This window comes from Anomaloglossus baeobatrachus, chromosome 2 (genome assembly GCF_048569485.1).
Source record: "Anomaloglossus baeobatrachus isolate aAnoBae1 chromosome 2, aAnoBae1.hap1, whole genome shotgun sequence".
Taxonomy (NCBI): Eukaryota; Metazoa; Chordata; class Amphibia; order Anura; family Aromobatidae; genus Anomaloglossus; species Anomaloglossus baeobatrachus.
Genome location: NC_134354.1, coordinates 670833467 through 670851994, shown reverse-complemented (window position 1 = coordinate 670851994; position 18528 = coordinate 670833467). Strand labels below are relative to the sequence as shown.

Sequence of the window (18528 nt, the reverse complement as noted above, 5' to 3'; positions counted from 1 at the left end):
AGACTGACTTTTTTTGACCATTGACTCTAAAGCCCGCTTTACACGCTACAATATATCTTACGATGTGTCGGCGGGGTCACGTCGTAAGTGACGCACATCCGGCATCGTAAGGTACATTGTAGTGTGTGACAGGTACGTGCGATTGCAATTGAACGCTAAAACGTTCATCGCATGCACGTCGTTCAATTCCTAAAAATTGAACGTCAGATTGTTGATCGTACCCGGGGTAGCACACATCGCAGTGTGTGACACCCCGGGAACGATGAACAGATCTTACCTGCGTCCTGCGGCTCCCGGCCAGCAATGCGGTAGGAAGGAGTTGGGCGGGATGTTTACATCCTGCTCATCTCCGCCCCTCCGCTTCTATTGGCCGGCTGCCGCGTGACGTCGATGTGACGCCGAACGTCCCTCCCACTCCAGGAAGTGGACGTTCGCCGCCCACATCGAGGTCGTATGGACGGGTAAGTACGTGTGACGGGGGTTAATCGTTTGTGCGGCACATTCAACAAATTGAACGTGCCGCGCATACGATGGGGGCGGTTACGATAGCATACGATATCGTATGCGAAATCGTAACATGTAAAGCAGGCTTTAGCAATGGATCTGTTAAAAAAGAGATTACTGACCACATCGATATTATGTTGAGAAACAAGGTTTCCCACAAATACCTTTTGTTTCCAATAGTACCTGTGAGCGGCGCTATTGCGGTCCACTCATCCCAATAAAGTGAGCCCGGGGCTCCATGACCTCTGATGTCCGGTGATGTCATGTCAACTTCCTGTTGACCTGACTTCACCACAGCCGCCTCCAGTCTCCGTTAGTGACTGGGCTATGGGTGGTATTTCACCCCTCATCACAGCCCAGCGTCACTCCTGCTTGCAGCTCTCTACAGTGAAGGAGAGAGCAGGGAGATGCTGGGCTGTGACGAGCGGTGAAATACCGCCTACAGCCCATTCTCTCAGGAACACTGTGGCCCGCCTTATCACCGGCCATCAGAGGTCACGGAGCCCAAGGGTCACGCGAAGGGGGTGAGCGGACACCAATAGCGCCACTCACAGGCACAATTGGCAACACAAGGTATTTGAGAGAAACCTTGTTTCTCAACATAACATCGATGTGACCAGTAATGAAAAGGGGTGAACCACCCTTTTAAGTGAAAAGAATATCAACTGTATTTCATCCATTTTTTACTGATCCACATACACTCTGATGACCAAATCTTATTTCCAAAACAGATAGAACTTGCTCCGAGTATCACGTATTGGATGCAAGAGCCATTTTAAAAAATTATGTGTGTATGGATCAATTAAACCTTATGGGTCCATGTGCTGTCTGTTTAGGAAATGTACAGCATACGGACATGTTCCACAGACGAGTAAAGGCGGTTCTCTGGTGCCCCCACACCATATATTTTGGGCTGTCAGCTCAAACCATTTGCCTAAAATGTTATACTTTGTGGATCCATATCCCCAGGACATTGCAGCTTGCTGTGTATATGTGTACTGCACCTTTCTATCATAGTCAGCAGGATGATTTTCAGCTATTTGTTCTACAGTTGCTCTTCTGTGGGGTTTTGTGGGAGCTGGCAGATAACTTTTCCTCATTGCATACTGTATGTAACGTGGCCAGGGCGGTAGACATGGGCGAGGGCTTCACTGCTTCGCTCTCCCTGACACGCTATAGGTGAAAAGGGTTTGGTGCCCAAGACTCTGTCATCAGTTGTCTTTCCTTGGGGCACTTTTGGTAGGTACTAACCACTATATACCAGGGCGACCCCACAACTTTTCATTTTTGGTGATACTCTGACCCAATTGTCTACAAATGATAGTTTGGTCCTCGTCAGAATTGCTGAAATCTTTACTTGCTTGCCCATTTTTCTGCTTACAACATATCAATCTCAGTACTCCAATATTCAGAACTTGTACACAGATCTTCATGCATCTCTTCAATATTTCAATCCTCTCACCGCAGTTTTTCAAGGTTTTTTTAAAGGACTCAATGAAAGAATTGAAAACTAGAAAAGAAGATCTATGTGTGCATACAATGCTCCCAAAGTGCCAAATTCTAAAAGTATTACTGCACCACATTTCAAATTATTCCACAAATTGGATTTTTGTCATAAAGATTTAATATTTTGGTTTTTAAATAAACTCATGGATAGTATTGTGTCTCAGGACTCTTGGAAGATTGAAATCAATCTCAAACACCTGTGATAATTAGTTTGTGAGGTTAGCCTAATTAAAGGAAAACTACTTAAAGGGAACCAATCATCAGGATTTTTGTATATAACCTAAAACCAGTGCTATACTGGCACTATCAGGCTTATTCTATACACCATGTGCAGAATTATTAGGCAAATTGTATTTTAGAGGATTTTTTTATTATTGATCAACAACTATGTTCTCAATCAACCCAAAAGACTCATAAATATCAAAGCTTAATATTTTTGGAAGTTGGAGTGGGGTTTCTTTAGATTTGGCTATCTTAGGAGGATATCTGTGCAGGTAGCTATTACTGTGCAGAATTATTAAGCAACTTAATAAAAAACAAATATATTCCCATCTCACTTGTTTATTTTCACCAGGTAAACCAATATAACTGCCCAAAATTTAGAAATAAACATTTCTGACATACAAAAACAAAACCCCAAAAAATTAGTCACCAATATAACCACCTTTCTTTATGATGACACGCAACAGCCTACCATCCATAGATTCTGTCAGTTGCTTGATCCGTTTACAATCAACATTGCGTGCAACAGCCACCACAGCCTCCAGACACTGTTCCAAGAGGTGTACTGTTTTCCCTCCCTGTAGATCTCGCATTTTATGAGGGACAACAGGTTCTCTATATGGTTCAGATCAGATGAACAAGGGGGCCATGTCATTATTTTTTCATCTTTTAGACCTTTACTGGCCAGCCATGCTGTGGAGTAGTTGGATGCATGTGATGGAGCATTGTCCTGCATGAAAATCATGTTTTTTATTGAACGATACCGACTTCTTCCTGTACCACTGCTTGATGAAGTTGTCTTCCAGAAACTGGCAGTAGGTCTGGGAGTTGCGCTTCACTCCATCCTCAACCCGAAAAGGTCCCACAGGTTCATCTTTGATGATACCAGCCCATACCAGTACCCCACCTCCACCTTGCTGGCGTCTGAGTCGGAGTGGAGCTCTCTGCCCTTTACTGATCCAGCCTCTGGCCCATCCATCTGGCCCATCAAGAGTCACTCTCATTTCATCAGTCCATAAAACCTTTGAAAAATCTTAACATATTTCTTGGCCCAGTCTTGACGTTTTGTCTTATGTTTCTTGTTCTAAGGTGGTCGTTTTTCAGACTTTCTTACCTTGGCCATGTCCCTGAGTATGGCACACCTTGTGATTTTTGATACTCCAGTAATGTTGCAGCTCTGAAATATGGCCAAACTGGTGGCAAATGGCATCTTGGCAGCTTCACGCTTGATGTTCCTCAATTCCTGGGCAGTTATTTTGCGCCTTTTTTGCACGCTTCTTGCGACCCTGTTTGCTATTTGCCATGAAACGCTTGATTGTCCAGTAATCACGCTTCAAAAGTTTGGCAATTTCAAGACTACTGCATCCCTCTACAAGACATCTCATAATTTTGGACTTTTCAGAGCCCGTAAAATCTCTCTTCTAATTCATTTTGCCAAAGGAAAGGAAGTTGCCTAATAACTAAGCACACCTTATATAGGGTATTGATGTCATTACACCACACCCTCCGCATTACAGGTGATACACATCACCTGATTTACTTAATTGGTAGTTGGCTCTCAAGCCTATACAGCTTGGAGTAGGACAACATGTATAAAAAGTACCATGTGATCAAAATACTCATTTGCCTAATAATTCTGCACACAGTGTACATACCTTTAGTGGTCAGCTAGGAAGTTTAGGTTTTGAAATCCAAGAAAGTAAAGTTTATAAATTCATCAGCTTCTTGAGTGACAGCAGCTGAGGATCAGATAACAGCTGGGGGGGGTAATTCATAGTTATCCTCTCCCTGTGTTAGAATTAGCATAAGTGTGACACCCTGGACTATTCAGGTCGTCACAGGGTTCTGCACAATCTTTCTCTCCCCGTGCAGGGCTCAAACCACCATGGTTCTGGGACCTAACCTGCAGTACTGCCTCCACCAGCATTCACAAATCCTAGATACATCTTGCACCACACCTGTCAGGCACCCCAGTGGGCTGCTTAAGCAGGAATAGCGGTCAGGCAGGGAGGTGGGAGGTGTCAAATCAGTTCAGTGGTAGCCCTCAAGTTGTGAGGAGCTCTGAGGAAGCTGGGAGTTGTAGCTCCCAGGGGTGAAGTAGACTACGTCGCAGACGGTGGTCTGGACCTAGAGGAGTCGGACCTTCGGTCGCAGGGGATTGAGGCTAGGTGCCTGGGACTTGTCTTGGAGGACGGTCAGCAGCCTGAGCCTAATCACTGGTCCAGGACCGAAGGTACGATGGGGTACACGGACCCTAGGTCGGGGAGAAGCTTCAGGCGACCTGGCAATTAACCTGCAGAGAACAGGACCTCTATGGGCTGTTCCCACGAAGCTCAGAAATCGGGGCCACTAGCGCAATGAGGGGGATAGGGCTTTCTAAACAAGCGGCCCACTGAAATCCCAAGAGTGAGTTCCTGAGAGCAGGCTCCTTCACTTAGCCATTGTGGGCAGCGGGGCCCGGAAAGCTCCAAGCTGACAGGCCACAAAGGACATTCTCAATTCTGTGCCAGGAGGCAGGTCACGGACCACCAGGCAGTGCTGCAGGGGACGGGACCCGTACGAGCTCCCCTCAAGAGACAGCGGCAGTCAGAGACTTGGTTTACCCTGTTGTCAGTGTGGCACCCCAGGGTTGCCACAGTAACAACACAAAGGGTTAACTCCCCACACACAACACCAAGACCTCCTGGCCAGAAGGGGGAGACCAAGCTGCTCCCCTGTATATTCTGGTGGGAAGGTGAAATGGTCAGTAGTTTCAGTTTGTTTGTTTGTGCAGAGAGTGCAGTTCAGTGCAGAGAACTGAGGAGAAAGGATCTCTGCAGGTTGGAAGCTGGCTTTAGCTCACCTCAGGATCCACTGACCAATTCCAGGCCTAAGCCAAGGGTCTGAGGAAAGGAGACAGATTACACAGAGAACATTCCTGGGAGGCAGAGCATTGCAGAGCTCACCCCAGTGGAGCACACAGAACGGATGCTGGATCCGAGACTGCAGGTTACATACTGTACAGTTACCACCAGAGAAGTGAGGATTCCACATTCTCTATCTGTACCACAGACACAGCAACAAGCGCAGAGTTCAGGAACATACTAGGAAGGACTCGAGTTGCCTGTCAGGTCGGTACCTAGGAGCAGAACAGAGCCGGCTGCCTAGTTCACACAGCAGCAGGGCCACAGACACACAGTGCAGGCAAGGAAGCCAAAACGGCCCGGCTGGGTGGGAGAAACCCTGAATTCCTCACAGACTCCGTGGACAGTACTCTGCTGAATACCATCATCAGTAAAGGACAAAGAAACTGCAAAACCGTGAGTCTGCCTGTTTATTGTGCTTGTGTCCTGCACTCCCCCCATAGACTATCACACTGCCCCGGGGAAAAGGCTCTACCCGTGGGGAGCCGTCTCATCACAAGCTGCCTTCCATCCACCCCGGAGGTTCTGCAGCAGCGGTGGTCATGTCTGATCACATTCCACGGGTGGTGTCACGAACATAACCCCCCCTTTTTTATTGTGGAACCAGGGAGCACAGACCGGGTCACGACATCGTGATCCCCTTTCCAGAAGCAACCCCTTGGCCCGGTTCTGGGTATCCCCTTAACCCCTGGCGACACATCAGCGTCTGCTTTATTGCTGAGTGAGTACCTAATTAACCCCTGCAACCAGCAAGCCTGCGCTTCCCCTGAACCCCATAGCACCATCCAGGGTCCCGGGGCCTTCCCCTACCCATGGAGGGTAACGTCATCTTGCTGCCCCACTCCATCACCCCGGGTACTCCCAACGGCAGCGGAAGTGCTCCCTATCACCGCACACCCCGGGTGGCGTCACGAACTATACCGATCCCCTGTAAATAATAATTCTTCATTTGAGTGTGGCCTCTAGCCCTAGGGTCCGGAGACCCTTGAGCCACGAGTAATCACCACCCCCGGATCCGAGCGGTTCGACCACTGCAGGGGCGGCACATAAGTATTATACAATCGGTTTAATTTTTGACTCGCAGGACCTGTGCTGAGGTCATATACATGTGACCAAAAGCTTATACCAGGAAGCAACATTTTCTTCTGTTAATCTCAATTTAAATTTTTATTATTTCGTTGGTATTTTATAAATCCACATTTGGTTTTCAACACTGCCTAATCCTTCTGTGCATGCTGTTGATCAGATTCAAGCATATTTAAACAGAAATCTGATCCCAGGTCTCTTCCACACGTTCCCAATGTTGGTGCATACTGTCCAACTCACTTGGGTATATATACAGCTTATTAATCAACTTTGCCCACAAGTGTTTAACTGGCTTGAGGTCTGCGCACTGTGGGGGCCAATCCAACACCTCTACTTCATTGTCATTGAACCATTACTTCACCAATCTCAACGTATTATACTTCGGGTCGTTGTCCTGCTGGAACACTAATTTGTCCTTTTTATACCAACAGTACTCAAATATACAAAGTAACTTGCCTTGTAGGATACTTACATATAGCTCAGCATTGAGACCAGCATCCAGCATTTGGCTGTGAAACAACCCCATATCATTAGGCTTCTTCCACCAATCTTGAAAGTTCCTTCAACTTTTTGATCCATTATCACCTTTTTCCTTGTTTCTTCCAGACCCATTTGCACTTGAGCCATTGCTTCTCATGACGATATTGAAGTTGAGGCTTCCTCACCTTTTTATGGGCCACCATTCCAAACTTGTGTAACATGCATCCCACTGTGCTTGCATGGACGTCTGTGATCTCACAATTATGAACGCATGAGCCACTTCCAATGCCGTGTTTGTCGCGCTAGAACTGATAGACCTTGTAATGAGAAACTTGTTGACTCTGATATTTTGCCTCTTCTTTTTTAATGGATAGACTGACTTCATTTTGTATTCTTCCAATTGTCATGGCACTCACATGATGCAGATTGGCAATTTTCATGGCCGAGAGACCACTATCGATGAACTGAATGATGCTCTCTTTTCTTAAGAAATCTTCATGGCTGTTTCAGATTCAAACCAGTAATCTTTCACTTAAGAATCAACCTAATAGTACACTGAGCTATCAGGGAACGTGAGCACAGGTTGTAAATTGTAGTGTACAGAAAGAAAAAGATTTTTCCACCACCAGGAGCAAAACAGTAGCAATTCAGTAACATGACAAGAATCTGCATAACTAATCATATGCTAAATAGTTGTAAGTTAAATTTATGTATGAGATAGCCAAGATGATTGTCTATAGAATGAAGGTAGGTTCACATTCACAGCTGTAGGGGATAGTGAGATATAGAGTCAAAGGTTCAAAGCATTATTAACCCTTTTGCTCCTCAGTCTAAAGCATAATGAGGAAGGTTTCTGCCAGACAAATTCACTGGATTAAAAGAGCAGCTACTAAACTATCATTACAAAGTAGCAAATAGGTAAATGAGGCTGCTGGTGTCTCTGGAGTCTCATGAACCTAAGTAAGATCCTCAAGAGGCTGCAGTTGTGCCTAAACCTACTGTTCGGCCACCTCTAAACAGTGCTCACAAGCAGAATCAGATAAAGATGTATTTTAAACCAGTATAATTTACTGATGAGTGTCTTGGAACCCTAGATGGTGCAGATGGATGCAGTAGTGGATGGTTGGTGGATGGCCACTATGTCCCAACAAAAATGCGACATCAACAAGGAGGTGGTGGAGTTATGTTTTGGGCTGGAATCATGAAGAAAAAACTGGTAGGCTGTTTTTGCATCCATGAAGGTGTGAAAATGACCTCAGCAAAGTATATGGAGTTTCTGACTAACTACTTTATCCCATGGTACAAAAAGAAAAACTGTGCCATCCGTAGCAAAATCAGTTTCATGCTGGCAATGCACTCATGCTCTCATGCTGCAGAGAATACTTCATTGGCTGCTATGGGCATAAAAGGAAAGAAAAACATGGTATGGCCACCAGCCTTCTCTGATTCCAACCTCATTGAGAACCTTTGGGGTATAGTCAAGTGTGGCGCCCTGGACTAGCCAGGTCGTCACAGGTACTACAACACACACACCCACCCTGAGACAGGCACATCAGCCAGACACAAAATCCTTGTTGCCTCACTCCAGGGGCTGATGTCCACACCATGGGAGGTGGAACCAGGCGGTTGGCCCCACCCACTGAGGAGTTCACAGTCCTGGAGGCGGGAAAAGGAAGGCAGTCTGTAGGAGTCAGGAGAAGAGTGAAGTAGTATTGGAGGAGCAAACTGACCAGGTCCGGGTGTGTGGCCCAGACACTAAGAGCAAGGTTGGCAGACGGTTGTGGCCGTCTGCAGGAGAGGTGAATCAACGCGGAACCATAGGACCGGGGACGGACGGTGGCCCGCCGGTACCGAACCGGGGAGCGAAGTGAAGCCAGCACACTCAGGCAGGGCCTGCGGACCCCGACCAGGCTTGGAGCCGCCATTAGAGGTCAAATCCGTCAGTGACCGGAACCCAAGGGGTTTCCTAACAGCCAAGACCCGATTGAAGGCAACCGTCCAACCAGCAAAAGGAAATACAGCTACCGCTACAGTTAGAGTTCCAAGAGCCAGAGCCTGTGGGCAAAAGGGCTCCTCCGGCACATATACACACTGGGGAGCGGGTTACCGGTGGGAATCCATCGGGACCGAACATACACAGAGGTGCAGGGAAAGGCAGCCACCACCAACCGTCCGCGAGAAACTACAGCAGCCGGCTGCGGGACCCATCCATCCAGCCGTTTGGTTTACCAGAGACTTTGCGTACATTTGTGGCTGCACCCTGCCAACCCTGCTCCCCGTCACCTCACCGGGCCCCGGGACCACCAACCCCTACCCACGGAGGGGGAGAATAACATCCCAGCTGCTCCCTGCCATCGCTAGCGGGATCCCCGTCAATAGCAGCGGTGGTGCCCAACCTCACCACAACCCGTGGGTGGCGTCACGGACCAAATCCCCAAACCAAACTACCCCCTTTCACTCACGGGCGAGGAGCGCCGCTTGAGTCCCCGGATCCGGCCCACCGCTCGAGCCACCGAGCAGCCATCGCAGCAGCGCCGGACCCGAGCGTTAGCGAGCGCAGCGGCGTCCTCCCCGCCCGCGACAACTTGGCGTCACGAACAGGATCTTACCGTTCTGCCGGCTGGTAGAAGTGCGCCTTGTGCCCCGCCGGCGGTGTCCGGCCGAAAAATTTCAGAATCCGTCATCTTGGGCGCGAAGATTTTCCCGCTCGAGCGTCTCCTCGAGCAGTGGAGGCGCGAAAGCCGAAGCCCCGCCCCTGAAGAGGAGGTGCCGAGGAAAGACCAAGGGGGGGACGGATGGCGTCCGGCCGCATGTAAACCAAGGCCATAAAAGCAGGGACACCAGGACTCTGCCGCCATTTGGTTCCTGGAAGATACCGCTGCCAGCATGCACCGTCCGTCCGGTAGCCCCGCAGTCCCCGAGCCCGCGCCCGGCACCGCAGTGTGGGTGGAGGTCCGGACCGTCCAACTGAGCAGCCGTCTGCAGGTGCAAGTGCAGCGTCTCCTGGAGGAGTGGGAGGCTGACATGGCGGATGTGGTGGCGGCCATACGGAGACGCGAGGTGGAGGAAGTCTTGGAGGAGCGGGTAAGCGACCCACGCCCCTGTGTTCCTACAGGATCGGTCGTCGCGGCTGAGGGGCCCGGTCTGCGCCCGCTCACCCTGCTGCCTCCCCCGCTACCCGTGTTGGCTGCTGCCACCCCACCACTAGGCCCGCTACCCCTACAACCGGTAGCGGAACCCTGCCTGTCCGCCCGAGCGGACCAGCCTGCAGACGAGGTCTGCAGACGACCCGCACCGCTTCCATAGAAGCTCCCGAGGGCAGCGAGGGTCTGCGAAGACACACCGGCGGCATCGGAAGTGACCGCACCCTGCACCGCTCCGGCTCCGGTGATCCGTTCCGTCCAGGAGGAGGCAGAGGCTCAGCAGGTGAGGACCCCTGTAACCTTATCCCACGCCTCGGCTGAGGCTGCGCCGGGTCGCCGCTGTGAGGCAGCACCTCAGGCCATGACACCGCGGGACTTTCCACAGCGAACGCCAGTAGTGGGCAGTGTGAAGGAAATCCTGCAGGGCCCCACCCGCCCGCAGGGGCAGACAGATGCCCCTTGCTGTGACAGGTAGCCGAGCCAGCTGGGCCGGGAAATCGAGGAGAGGGAGAAGCGGAAGGCTGAGCTGATAGCCCGCACGATCCAAGAGAAGGAGAACCTCCGCAGAGCCACCTTCCGGGTACGGGGCCTGATATACGAGGGTCAGGTGCGAAGATTTGACCCCCGCCGGGGGTATGGATTCATTTTCGAGCCGGGCCTGGAAGCCGAGGTGTTTGTCGCCCGCCGGGATGTCAATGCCCACCTGCCAGAGGGCCACCCAGGCCGTAACTTGCTCCCAGGTGATCTGGTGACGTATACGCGGCATTGTGGAGAGAGGGGCTGGTTTGCCCTTGATGCCAAGCTGAGAGGAGGCCAGGAGGCCCAAGAACCCGCCCAGTCCCCTCCCCCGGCCTGCGGTGTGGACTTGAAGTAAGGCAGCGGTCCCTCCGTTGCACCGTTGTCCCCGTTGGGACCATCAGTACCGTTACAAGTAAATGAATGATAAGACTAATCAAACCGAAGTTTAACCTGATTGGCACCGTGATTGACCCGGCCGTTGCCGGCAAGTAGTCCCCGTAGGGACCCTTTGCTACCGTTGCATGAGGAACTCTTCATGGACATGCTTGAGAACTTGCAGGGCACCCACGAACTTGTGGGATTGTAAATATGTTGGGGCATGTTTTCCGTTGCCGCCTCCGGAGAGGCTGATTTGGAGGATGGGCCTGGAGGAAAGTGATGGCCCAGGCCCGCCACTACCGCAACCGGTGGCGATCCTCCGGGGGTCAGGGGTCCCACATGGACGTGGGGTCCCCTGAAGTGACAGTCGGGTGCGAGTCACCATACCCGTTCCCGCTCGGGCAGCCTGGATCTGGACTGGGGTCAAGGGGTGCTGCCCACTTCTTAGGGGCAGCATCAGGGCTAGGTTGCTTGGGTGGGAGAGCGGAAGCCGTCCGTTGTTATTAAAAATGTCTATATATATATGTATTTTGCAACGTTCAAGTGACCTGCCTCTCGTAAGGGAAGATTTAAAATGCATAAACTGTTGATGTTTTTATATTTTACAATTAAAAAGAAAAATAAAACCGGTGATGGACGGGCAGCCCGCGGACGGTCTGCATTTAACCAAGGGGGAATGTGGTGCCCTGGACTAGCCAGGTCGTCACAGGTACTACAACACACACCCCCACCCTGAGACAGGCACATCAGCCAGACACAAAATCCTTGTTGCCTCCCTCCAGGGGCTGATGTCCACACCAGGTGAGGTGGAGCCAGGCGGTTGGCCCCACCCACTGAGGAGTTCACAGTCCTGGAGGTGGGAAAAGGAAGGCAGTCTGTAGGAGTCAGGAGAAGAGTGAAGTAGTAGTGGAGGAGCAAACTGACCGGGTCCGGGTGTGTGGCCCGGGCACTAAGAGCAAGGTTGGCAGACGGTGGTGGTCGTCTGCAGGAGAGGCGAATCAATGCGGAACCGTAGGACCGGGGACGGGCGGCGGCCTGCCAGTACCGAACCGGGGAGCAAAGTGAAGCCAGCACACTCAGGCAGGGCCTGCGGACCCCGACCAGGCTTGGAGCCGCCATTAGAGGTCAAATCTGTCAGTGACCGGAACCCCAGGGGTTTCCTAACAGCCAAGACCCGATTGAAGGCAACCGTCCAACCAGCAAAAGGAAATACAGCTACCGCCACAGCTAGAGTTCCAAGGGCCAGAGCCTGCAGGCAAAAGGGCTCCTCCGGCACATATACATGCTGGGGAGCGGGTTACCGGTGGGTAAACTACAGCAGCCGGCTGCGGGACCCGTCCATCCAGCCGTTTGGTTTACCAGAGACTTTGCATACATTTGTGGCTGAGTGAGTACAACCATGCCATAAGGCACCGCGCCGTGCAGTCTAGGTGACCCTGCACCCTGCCAACCCTGCTCCCCGTCACCTCACCGGGCCCCGAGACCACCAACCCCTACCCACGGAGGGGGAGAATAACATCCCAGCTGCTCCCTGCCATCGCTCCCGGGATCCCCATCAATAGCAGCGGTGGTGCCCAACCTCACCACAACCCGTGGGTGGCGTCACGGACCAAATCCCCAAACCAAACTACCTCCTTTCACTCACGGGCGAGGAGCGCCGCTTGAGTCCCCGGATCCGGCCCACCGCTCGAGCCACCGAGCAGCCATCGCAGCAGCGCCGGACCCGAGCGTTAGCGAGCGCAGCGCAGCGGCGTCCTCCTCGCCCGCGACACAAGCAAAAGATCTATGAGGGTGGAAGGCCGTTCATATCAAATCAGCAGCTCTGAGAGGCTATTTTGACATCCTGCAAAGAAATTCAAGCAAAAACTCTCCAAAAACAGGATGCAAGAATTGTGAAAGTGATATCAAAGAAAGGATCTTATATTAACATGTAACTTGGCCTGTTAGGCTATGTGCGCACTTTGCGTTTTTTTCTGCGTTTTGGCTGCGTTTACAACTGCACTGTCATTGACAAAATGCAAGCGTTCTGATTCCCCAGCAAAGTCTATGAGAATCATGCAAAATCTGTGCGCACGATGCTTTTTGAAACGCAGCGTTTTGATTGTCAAAAATTTGTCAAAAACCCATGCGTTTGAAGAAGCAGCATGTCAATTGTTTTTGCCATTTTGGCTGCGTTCTACACCCTTAATGGGTGTAATCAATGAGTTGTAGAAAATCGCAGCCAAAATGTGAAGCAGTGCGCTTGCATTGCATTATTGTTGCGATCTGCATGTTTTTTTAACATAACAAAGGCAGGTTTTTCGTCTCTCTCTCTCTGTCGGTCGGTCTCTCTCTATCTCTATGTCTCTATCTCTTTCTGTCCATGTCGATCTCGCCCTCCCACCCTCTCTCTCATGCTCACCGATCTACGATCACCGGCGCGGCACTGCACGGCGTTCACACTGTGGCGGCTTCTTCTCTTTTGAACATGCTGGCCGCTCATTAATCCATTATGACGTATTACATATTCCGTATTCCACGTATTCCATGCTTCCCCCGCCCTCCAGCGCCTATGATTGGTTGCAGTCAAACACGCCCCCACGCTGAGTGACAGCTGTCTCACTGCAACCAATCACAGCCACCGGTGGGCGTGTCTATATCGAGCAGTAAAAAAAAAAAAAAATAATTGAAAAAAAAACGACGTGCGGTTCCTCCCAATTTGGATACCAGCCAGGGTAAAGCCACATGGCTGAAGGCTGGTATTCTCAGGATGGGGAGCTCCACGTTATGGGGAGCCCCCCAGCCTAACAATATCAGCCAGCAGCCGCCCAGAATTGCCGCATTCATTAGATCCGACAGTCCCGGGACTTTACCTGGCTCATCCCGAATTGCCCTGGTGCGGTGGCAAACGGGGTAATAAGGAGTTAATGGCAGAAGCCCATAGCTGCCACTAAGTCCTAGGTTAATCATCGCAGGCGTCTCCCCAAGATAGCTTCCATGATTAACCTGTAAGTTAAAGTAAATAAACACACATGTCCAAAAAATCCTTTATTTGGAATGATAGACAAAAAAAAACCCTCTTTCCCCACTTTAATAAACCTTCAAAAACACCTCCAGGTGCGACGTAATCCACGCAAAGTCCCACGATGCTTTCAGCTCTGCTACATCGGAAGCTGACAGGAGCGGCAGTAGAACACCGCCGCTCCTGTCAGCTCCATGCAGCAACTGAAGTGAGTAGCGCAATCAACTGTGCTGTCACTGTGGTTACTCGCGGCCACCGCTCTCAGGTGGAGGACTGCAGCTGTGGCCGCGAGTAACCTGAGTGAAAGCACAGCTGATCGCCTGGCTCACTGCAGTCACTCAGGGGATTTGCAATCACAGGTGAGTCCTTCACGTGTGACCGCAAATCAAGTCGCAGCACACGCACAGTGCCTGTGCTGAATTCTATAAAAGGTGCATCTTGTGCCCTGACTCCCCCTGCAGACCCCCCAAATACCTTTATAATATCCCCCGAAATGTATGTAAATGAATCGATCTGATTTGATGGGAGTCCTATTTCGCGGCTCCTGGTCCCTACTTTCGGCCCCCTTTGATGATTGACATGGATGACGCCGAAGGCTCGCACAGGCTCACTTCACACTGCCCTACGGCTGGCAGAGTGAGAAACATAAGTACTCTTGCATGAATTGGCGAGTTTTTTGCCCAGGCCTCTGGCGTCATCCATATGAATCATCAAAGGAAGCCGAGATCAGCGCCAAAAGGAGCGACCAGAAGCCACAAAATAGGATGCCCATCAGACCACACAGACAAATTAACATACATGATATTATAGAGGTATTTGTGGGGTCTGCAGGGGGGTCAGGGCACAAGATGTGTAGCTCCCTGGAAAACAAGGTAGTTGTATACATAGGCCCCCGCATAACACCTATCACACGAAGGGTTAAATCAGCCGACCTGAAACCCTAGTCACCCCCCTCAGGGAAGGAGAGACATACCAGCGGGCGGGACCAGGCAGATAGGGAACACCCACCTAGGGGTCTGGAGAGCCTGGGGCGGAAAAACAGTCAGATTGTGTTAACGTTCAAGTTGGAGTGGAGCTGACAGGTGCCACGGTCGGAGCCCTGACACCTTGGCTAGGTGGCAGACGGTAGCCAGAGTCTGCAGGAGACGGGAAGACGGCTGCCGGGGATCCGAGATGGACAGGATTGGAGCCTGCCAGTACCGACACCGGAGAACCAACCCGGAAACGGTGTGCACAGAGGGGGTACTTGGACCCGTAAGCCAGGACCGGCACCGACAGCCTAGCTAATTAACCAATTGAGGGCAGGATTTTAGGTCCTGTCCCAACCTAAGACCCAAAAAGTAGACAACCACCCACAGAGAAGGATAGGGCAACCGCCAGGGCCCGTAGATCCCACGGGTCAGGGTCAGACGGGCATGGCTCCTAACCAAAGGACCGGGAGCGGACTCCTGTGTTTCAACCCGGGAAGTCCTACCTACAAAACAATGAGTGCAGAGGAGAGAGACTTTGACTACCGACCCGGGTGTGGGATCAGATACACCCATCTGCGGCAGTCGGCCACCATCACCTTGGTTTATCACAGGACTTGTGTGCTTTATTCGACCGTGAGTAACATCCCCGGCCTGGCCGGGTACGCCGATCCCTGCACTCACCATCCTCAGCATAGAGACATTGGGCCCCGGGACATCCGTCCCTACCCACGGAGGGGTTAACATCAAGCTGCCAGCCCAACGTCCCCGGGAGCCCCGAAACAGCAGCGGTGGTGCTACATCTCACCACACACCGTGGGTGGCGTCACAGACATTTTACAACCAATCCCGTATAAATACATCCCCCTTGTTTTCGGAGTGTCCGCGCCACCCTCGGGTCCGGAGAATACCTCGAGTCGTACCATAGATCCGGATCTGAGCAGCAGCGGCTGCTGGCACGGGGGCGGCACACCCCGAAACTTGGCGTCATAAACAGAATTCTTACCTATTCACTTACCCGGTGAAAGTGCACCTTGTTCTGGACTGTCAGCCGAGGCCGAAATCGAAACTAGCAAGCCGCATAAGAGGACTGCTCCCAAAAAACCATGGGGGGGCGGGCGAGAATAGCGGCATGTGATCCAAGGAAATAAGAGGCAGGGACACCAGGACTCTGCCGTCTTCCGTTCCTGGACACCACCTTGAGAGGATGTCTGACCGGTCCGGAACCCGAAGATGGAAGGATTTGCCCCCGGGACTGCCGACTGGGTGGAAGCCCAGACAGAACGGTTGTGCCGAAGAATCCAGGCCCAGGCCAACTTTCTACTAAAAAGATGGACGGCCGAGATGCAAGAACTGGCTGCAGCTGTCCGGGCCCGCGAAGTGGAGTTGACCTCGGAGGAGCGGGTAAGCGACTCACGCCCCTATATAACACCGGGACCGGCCCAACAGGCTGAGGAGCTCTGTCTGCCCCCGTCCGCCACACCGCCTCCCTCGCTGCCCGTACCTGTAGCTGGTGCCTCGCTCGGTCCGCTGCCATAAGCCACAGCAGCGGTACCCGTTCCATCTGCCTGCGAGGGCAGCGGTGGTGCTACATCTCACCACACACCGTGGGTGGCGTCACAGACATTTTACAATTAATCCCGTATAAATACGTCCCCCTTTTATTCGGAGTGTCCGCGTGACCCCCGGGTCTGGAGAACCCCTTGAGCCGTACCATAGATCCGGATCTGAGCAGCACTGGCTGCTGGCATGGGGGCAGGCACAGATGCACCTTTATAGAATACAGCACAAGCACTACTTAAGGTGCTAGTCTTGGTTTGGAAAGCCAAAATCTGGTGACAGGTTCCCTTTAAAACCAGTCCTAACTGAACAATGTTCTGCTGTAATTATGCTATTGTAATACAGCACCTGGGCACCTCTGTGAATTTTTTCAATGTCTTAGCTAATGGTATTGTTTCTTTATGTTGTTGGGGAGAGTGACTTTCTTAGGTGCTGTAACCAGAACTGATGCATTGCCTTATGTTTAACCCCGTAACCTTACCACTGCACTAAATATAATGAATCATTTCCTGTATCATGACTTGGGTTGTGCTATGAGAACAACTCTCTCTGTAGGTCCCACTGCTTTGCTTATAGCTACGTCCTCCTGTGAAAATGTTGCTGCCTTAAGTGTGATATTGTGGTTGTAACTTCCTGCTAAACCTAAAAAAGTAGTATAGGCAAAACACAACAGGAAGTGTGCGTACTACACCACTACTAAACAAGGCAGATAGACTATCAAAAGAAGTTATCATAGGGCAGAAGAAGACACAAATCCAATGAGCCATACCAATACTGGCTGAATACGTGAACGCACCAAAACTCTATATCCTGAAAGCTATGCACTTTTTCACTCCCAATTCCATATAAGAGGATTGCATGTCCTTTATTCCCTTTCCACATTTGATTACATTAGACAAGTCTGGAAAAGTAAGATTTTTTGCATTATCAAACAGCACAATATAAAAGCTGCTAAACCTTATATCAATATGTCAAATTGCAGTGGAAGGAAATATTTATATAGTTTATTCAGATTTTTTTTTCTAATAATAATATATAAACTGAGACATTCATAGAAACAATAGAAAAAGTCTTAATACAGCCCCCCGATCCCCCTTCAACCTCGGTAGATTAGGTGGGGGTCATGGTACATAGGGGGGGTACAGAATGGCATGTCAGGCGTCGTAACTTTTAAAAGGAACCTGTCACGTAAAAAGTATTATTGACCTGCAAGGTAATCTGCAGTTTGATACTCTAGCTGACTCGCCCACCCCAGGGCTATGGGACACCCGGTCTCGGGCCGGACTAGTCCGGGGGTCGTCAGTGGTGGCGGGGCCCGGCTCCGTGGCCCTGGTGGGTGTCAGTTTAAATATGGCTGGTGACTTGGGGTGAATAAAGTTTGTGTTCGTGACGCCACCTGTGGTATGCGGCTATTAAGCCGCCGCTGCTGTATGGGGCCTCCGGGGCTGTTGGAATGGCAACTAGGATGGTCCTGCTCCCCACAGGTGGAGCGGTACCCCGGGGCAACAGTTGGTGTTCATGTGAGTCTATGGTGTGAATAACACGGTGCAGAGCCGACAGGCAGTGAAAGAAACAGGCACAAACAGTAGTCTCTTTACCTTCTCCTCTTTTACTCGGCAGCAGTTTAGTCCAGGGAGACCGTCACAGATGGTAAAGATGGTCCGGCCGGCCTGGAAGTGCCTGGGGGTGATCTTTGGCCAGTTGAGTATGAGGCCTACTCCCTAATCTTTCTTTTCTTTACTATTATAGGACCCTGCACTCTGAATTTAGCAAAGGCCCTCCTGCTGCTGGGACCAGTGGTTCGTCCCTTGTTCTGTGTGGTAGACTGCGCAGGCCCTCTCTGGTACTTCTCTGCTGGAGTCCACACCGAGCCCTTGGGATGCAGCAGTACCTTCAGATTGCTTCTGGGCCAGGTGCTTGCAGCTCTCCTGCCCTCCGGATTCGGCCACCAGGGAAGGATTTTATACCCTGGCAACCACAGACTCCGATGTCCGAGTCTCTTCTGTGCCTCTCTGCACTTCTTGCTTCACTGGGCCAAGCTATTCCAGCTCTAGGCCCCAGTTCCACAAGGCAGCACTACTCTGCGTCTGTTCTCTTTGCCTCCTTTCTACAGACTGAACACTACTTCCTCCCTCAGGTCAGACTTAAGGAATGCTCCCTGGAATTCCAGGTTCAGAGCTCCCCCTGCTGGCCGGAGGGAGAACTGCGTTGGATGTTAAACTTACTGGCCAATAGATCTCCCAATTACCTCCAGGCTC

At 51.1% G+C, this 18528-nt stretch overlaps 1 protein-coding gene across 1 annotated transcript in view; it reads left to right on the top strand.

Moving 5' to 3' along the window:
- BIN2 (bridging integrator 2) overlaps positions 1–18528 on the top strand; it is a 100915-nt gene that overhangs the window by 1215 nt on the left and 81172 nt on the right. The gene's annotated exons all lie outside the window — the stretch shown is intronic.